General features: G+C 41.1%; 1 protein-coding gene and 1 pseudogene across 2 annotated transcripts in view; one reads left to right on the top strand and one right to left on the bottom strand.

The window, feature by feature from the left end:
- The window catches only part of LOC102870028 (chromosome unknown open reading frame, human CXorf56), a 38,122-nt gene that overhangs the window by 10,547 nt on the left and 21,254 nt on the right, over positions 1 to 6,321 (top strand). The gene's annotated exons all lie outside the window — the stretch shown is intronic.
- The window catches only part of LOC102849794, a 9,646-nt pseudogene that overhangs the window by 1,504 nt on the left and 1,821 nt on the right, over positions 1 to 6,321 (bottom strand).

The following is a 6,321-nucleotide window of genomic DNA, read 5'->3' as shown; positions in this document are numbered from 1 at the left end:
AAAGCAGTCTGAACTTCTTTCATCACCATAGGCTCTTGCTCATATGTTGTTTCATGAAATTCTTCTGTGTCTTCCAATTCCTTTTGGTACAGTGACTCAGTATATTCTTTCCATCTTCTTTTAATTCTTCCTGGATCATTTAACATTCTGCCTAACGCATCCTTGATTATAGCAACTCGAGGTTTGAAGTTGTTCTTCAGTTCCTTGAGCTTAAGAAAAGCTGAGCGAGTTCGGCCCTTTTGATTTTCTGACTCCAGGTCCTTGCACATTTCATTGTAATATTTTGCTTTGTCATCCTGTGCTGCCTTTTGAAATCATATCACTTGTAAATGCTGTGTATCATTTGCACAACTGTTATGTGCCATGGAGTCAATTCTGACTCATAGTGACCTATTGTGACAGAACTGTCCAATCAGTTTCCTAGGCTATAGTATCTGTAGGGGTGCAGATTGCCAGGTCTTACCACCCACCCGTGGTGTGGTTTGGGGCTTCAAGCTGCTGACTTTTCAGTAAGCAGCTAAGCACTTAACTGTTGTGTTACCACCACTTCTTTCATTTACATTAGGTTTTCTTTCTCAATACTCCGACCTTTTGAGAGTGGGAGCCCTGCTTGAGACTTCTGAAATCCTTAGGCTATCTTGCCTGTGTCTTGGTACATATTAGGTGCTGTCGAGTCAACTGCAACTCCGATCTGAACCCAGATCTGAATCTTGACCTATCTTGTGCCTCCCTCATGATCTCTGTCACACTCAAACCCGTTCATTATTGCACTCACTGTGTCAGTCCATCTCACTGAGGGTCACCTTCTCTTTCACTGACCCTCTACCTTTCCCAGGCCCATGTTGTTAAGTATTGTTGAGTTGAGTATGACTCATAGTGATACTATGAACAATAGATCTGAACCCTCTCCTTACATATAACATCCTTATGTCATCCTTGACACAGTTGGATCCATTGTTGCAGACACCGTATCCATTCATCTTGTTGAGGGTCATCTTCTACTTCACTGACCCTCCACCTTTCTAACTATGATATCCCTTTTCAAGGAATAGCCTCTCCTAACAATATGTCCGAAATATGTGAGATGAAGCTTCACCATCTTTGCTCCCAACGAGCAATCTCATTGCACTTTCTCCAAGATGTATTTTTTGTTCTCTTGGCAGTCCATGGGATAGTCATCACTCTTCCCCAATACCACAGCCCAAATGCAGCACTTCTCTTGTTATCCTTATTCATTGTCTAGCTTTCAGATACATAGCAGATGACTGGACAGACTGTGTCTTCAATCAAGTGCACCTCAGTCTTTAAACTAACATCATTGCTCCTGAGTAATTTGGAGAGAGGTCCCTGACAGCTAACTTTCACAGCACTATACATCTTCCAATCTCCTGACTGCTAGTACTGAGGGTGTTGACTGTGGTTCCAAGCACGATGAAATAATTGACAATTTCAATCTTTTTTTTTTCATCTATCATGATATTGCCTATTGGCCAATAGTGAGGTACATAGGAACAGATTAATTTTTATAAGCTTGGTAAATTCTCAGTTGTCATTTGACACTTGAGAGTTAACCCACTAGTAAATATTTAGGAGCCCCCTTAATTTGATGTTTATGTTTGCTTTGAAAACCCAACTCCAGTTTATGAGCTTAGCTAACTCCAGCATTCAGAAGTCCATTATCATTCCCTCCTTTTGAACTGAGGTTGAATCTAATATCCTAGTGGGAACCAGATGGGATATATTGTTGTTAGGTGCTGTTAAGCCAATAGTGACCCTATGTGACAGAAACACAATACTTCATAGAATTTTCCAGGTTGTAATCTTTACAGGAGCAGATTACCAAATCTTTCTCTCTGCTGCTGGATGGGAGACCTTTTGTTTTGTGGCCAAGCACTATACCACTGTACTACCAGGGCTTCCTAGATGGGCTACATAGAGCTGAAAATATTGCTGGTGCCGTAGTTCAATGATGTCAGTGAGCTAGTGAGTAATGTTCTGTCACGCTTGACAAAAGTAACACTTGTAAAGGGAGAGACTGAAACATAGAGATGGTGGGGAGCACAGGCTCTGGAGCGAGCCAGCAGCAGCCCTGCGACTGGGTAAGTGGCTGCAGCTCCCTTATCTTTCAACTGGGGTAATAAAACAAGTGTTGTTAGCAACTGCAACAGTCCTTTTTCAAAGGACCTTTTATGGAAGGGCCATAAATAGTTATAATCTTGTTAGAAAGCCCTCTGGCAACAGTCTCATAGCTAAAAATTCACATAAGCACACCTCAGCAATTCCACATACTTCAGCAATTCTCTTCTTGGTATAACCTTAGAGAAGTGGTTCTAGCATTAGAACCACCTGGAGGAATTGGGCTTTTAAAAAAAATTCTGTTGCTTCAGCTTCCTTCTCAGATATTTAAACACTTTACAGGAGGAGACTGCCTTTCTTTTCCACCTGGTGGCCGATTCAATCTCAGTTAACAAAGCAACACACTCTGTACTTACACAATGCAGTATGATTCATATGCCATAAAGTTCACTATATTGAAGTGTAAAATTCAGTAGTTTGGGGTTTATTCATAAGATTGTACAAATATCATCCGTATTTAGTTCCAGAGTATTTTTATCACCTCAAAATAAACTCCCCATTCATTGAGCCCCTGATACCACTAATCTACATTCTATCTTTATGGATCACCTTTTCTGGACATTTTATGTATCATACAATATATGGTCTTTTGTGACTGACTCTCTGGTGGCCTTGTGAGTAGAGAATTGTGTTACCAAACTAAATGCAAGTGAGTTAAATCTACCAGCTGCTCTGAGGGAGAAAGAATGGCCACTTTCCTCCTGCGTGATTTACAGATTCTGAAAACCTGCTGGCGGGTCAGCCATGAGTCAGTTCCTAGTCAGGGGCAATGAGTTTGAGTGTAGTGGTTTTTGCATTCTTCCCCTTGCTGTTGTTGTGTACCATCAAATCAGAACTGACCCATAGAGGGAATCATCGAGGTATTTGGTTATAGCTAAGAAATAGCCATCGTTTTGCCTCCCATTTGTTCTGCTATATGCCTGAATCTATTTGTAGTACATACAAATAAATATGTAGACATGTCTTCTGCCAAGCCTATATGGTCATGGTGTCGTTTTATTCGCTACGCATACCCATTCATCACACCTGTCAGCCTATGCATACAGTAACTCTTATTTTTAACCTTTTGAGGAACTGCCAGACTGTTTTCCAGAGTAGCTGCATTTTACATTTCCACCAACAATGTATGAGACTTCTAATTTCTCTACATCCTTGCCCACACTTAGCTACGTTCTGTTGTTTTGCTTTTAGTCATCAGCAGTTGTGAAGTGGCATCTTTTATATGCGTCAGGGCTAATGGCTAATGGCTACTAATGATCTTGTGCTTATTTTCATATGCTTATTGATCATTTGTATATCATGGAGAAATGCCAGTTCACAACCTTTGCCCATTTTCAATTTGCTTTTTGTTGTTGTGTATCATCAAGTCAGAATCGACCCATAGCTGACCATCCAGTGGGTTTTCAGAGATGGTTAATCGCACTGAAGGAGATTTCTCATCCTTCTCTGAAGTAGCAGCTGGTGGCCTTAAACCCCATACCTTCAGATTTGCAACACATCTTCTTGCCACTAGGCCACCAGAGTGTCCCTTCTCTATTTGCTTGTCTTTTTATAAAAATTTCTTTTATATTGCTTACAAAGTTCATATACATTGTGTTTCACACTATTCTTCATTCACATTGTGTTTCATACAATCATTCCCATACATGTTTGATAAAATTAATCACCGATGGACCATACGCATCATTACCTTCCCCTTTCCTTCACACCCTCCCTCCACCCACCCCTACCCATCCTTACCCCTCTGCTTCCACCCCTAACCCCCTGGGGTCGCCATACATGTTTTACTAGTTATCCTTCTGTTTTTACAATAATGGTCTTAGGTAGTATTTGTCCTGATGAGACTGAGTTTACTCAGCATAATGCTCTTTAGTCTCTTCCAAGTTATGTGGTATTTTTTTTTAAATTGTTGCTCCTATGTTTGTCTTTTTATTGCTGCGTTATAAATGTTCTTTACATATTCTGAATATTACTTTTTCAAGGTGCTCTAGTGGCACAGTGGTTAGCACTCGGCTGCTAACCAAATGATTGGTGGTTCAAGCCCTTTGTACTCTGTGACACAGCATGTGAGGAAGGCTGTGGAAGTCTGCGTGTGTAAGAATTTACCGCCCTGGAAACCCTGGGGGTCAGTTGAGAAAAGCTGTGGCAGTCTGTTTTGTGAACATCTGTGCAGAAGTTTTTGTGAGTAGAAGTCTGCTTCTATAAAGAATCTGTCCTGCAGGTCTCTATGAGTTACAACTGACTCAAACCAACGGAACTGATATGTTTGAATTTTTTCAGTTACACGGTTTAGTTACATTAGATACATGGTTTGCAAAGTTTTTCCCCATTTATGTGAGTTGTCTTCTCATTTTACTGATGGAATCCTTTGAAGCACAAGTTGTTTGAGCAAGTCTCATCTAATTTTCTTTTACTTGTGCCTTGTTACTTGTTAACTTGTGCCATTTCGAAGACACTGTTGCCTACTCCAAGGCCAAGGAGATTTACGTCTGTGTTTTCTTGAAAGAGTATCATAGTTGTTATTCTTGCCATTTTGAAGTAATATATGAGGTGCTGGGGAAGGGGCTGCTGGTGGTGCAGTGGTTTAAGTGTTGTACTGCTAACTGAAAAGTTGGCCATTCAGATCCACCAACTGTTCTATGCAGAAAAGAGGAGGTTTCTGTTAAGATTTCTAGCCTTGAGAACCTGAAAGGGTAATTCTCCTCTGTCCTACAGGGTTCCTTTGAGTCAGAGTTGACTCAACAGCTGTGGGCTGGTTTTGGTTTTGGTTTGTTGCTGTTGTTGTTAGGTGCCCTTACATTGACTCAGACTCCTAGTGACCCGAGGAGCACCAGATGTGAACCTTGCCCTGTACTGCACCTTCCTCATGATCTTGGATATGCTCAAGCCCATTGTTACAGTCACTGTGTCAGTTCAGCTTGGTGAGGGTCTTCCTCTCTTTCACTGACCTTTGAATCTGGACATCCAGGTGCCCCAGCACTATTTGTTGAAAAGACTTTTCTTTTATTCTTTCCTCATTGAGAGGTTTTGGCACTTTTGTGAAAATCAGTTTATCTAGAAAAATGGGTTTGTTTCTAGACTCTCAGTTCTATTCCTTTGATCTATATGCTGGTGCCACACTGTCCTGTTGACTGTAGGTTTGTAATAATGGTGGGTTTTTGGGGTGGTTTTTTTTTCTTTTTTCTTTTTGGGGTTTATTTTCCCCCAAGGCTAGGGTTGAAGGTTTTTATTTTGGATTATACATTGGACTATACTGTCATTAAGATGTCTTTCCACAGAGATACTTCTCAATATACTTCTCTACTGTAGTGTAATCAAGGCATTTATCCAAAGCGACACTTTTGGATTAAATTGGGTGTAAATGCAGACTGTCAGAGACATCATCAGTAAGCGTGTTAACACTTCATCCCAGTTTTCGGTACTTGGTTTATTCCAGCTGTGTTCCTTTGGCAGACGGCAGTTAGGCTTCACTTTAGTGCCATATTGTGGGTGCCAGAGAAATAGCATTTGCCAAGGAATAACCTCCTGAGTTGCAATGTCATGGAGCAGAATGGTGTAGTCTAATCAAACATTCTTAGGTGCTATAACACTGGTCTGTGTGTTGCTGTACAGAGGTAACTCGTCGTTGCTGTGATGCTGAAGACTGTGACAGTGATGTGCCAGTCGTGGTAATGGGTACGCATGGTGGACAGTGCTGGCTGGAGCTTCGCGACTAAAATAAGCCTGGAAGCAGGAGAGGCATCCACTTCCGAAACGGCTTGCCTCCGGAAACTCTATGTACGAACAGTGCTCAGGCCTTTCATTCATAGGGTCGCTGTGAGTCGTCTACGACTCGACGGCACCAAACAACAACAACAACAATTTAATTATTAATGTCATTTAATGTGTGTGCTTGCTTGACAGTTTGAATTTTTACCATTTTCTACCATGTATTTTCAGTAAAATTATGCCATGTTCTATAACCACAGGCAACCCAGGCTAAATGTTGAACTGGCAAAAAAACAAAGCAAAACAAAAAATGTTGAACTGGCTTAATTTGTGGTGATACACTTCCAAAACTATCTGGGATATTTTGTGCTTCTAGTGTATCGGAAGGAATTGGCTGACACAGAAGAATTTCATGAAATGACATATGACCAAGAGCCTATGGGGATGAAGGAGGAAGTTCAAATTGCTCTGAAGGAA

The sequence above is a fragment of the Elephantulus edwardii genome, unplaced genomic scaffold (assembly GCF_000299155.1).
Source record: "Elephantulus edwardii isolate Elephantulus edwardi_28Jun2011 unplaced genomic scaffold, EleEdw1.0 scaffold00131, whole genome shotgun sequence".
NCBI lineage: Eukaryota > Metazoa > Chordata > Mammalia > Macroscelidea > Macroscelididae > Elephantulus > Elephantulus edwardii.
This window is presented reverse-complemented; position numbering and strand designations above follow the sequence as displayed.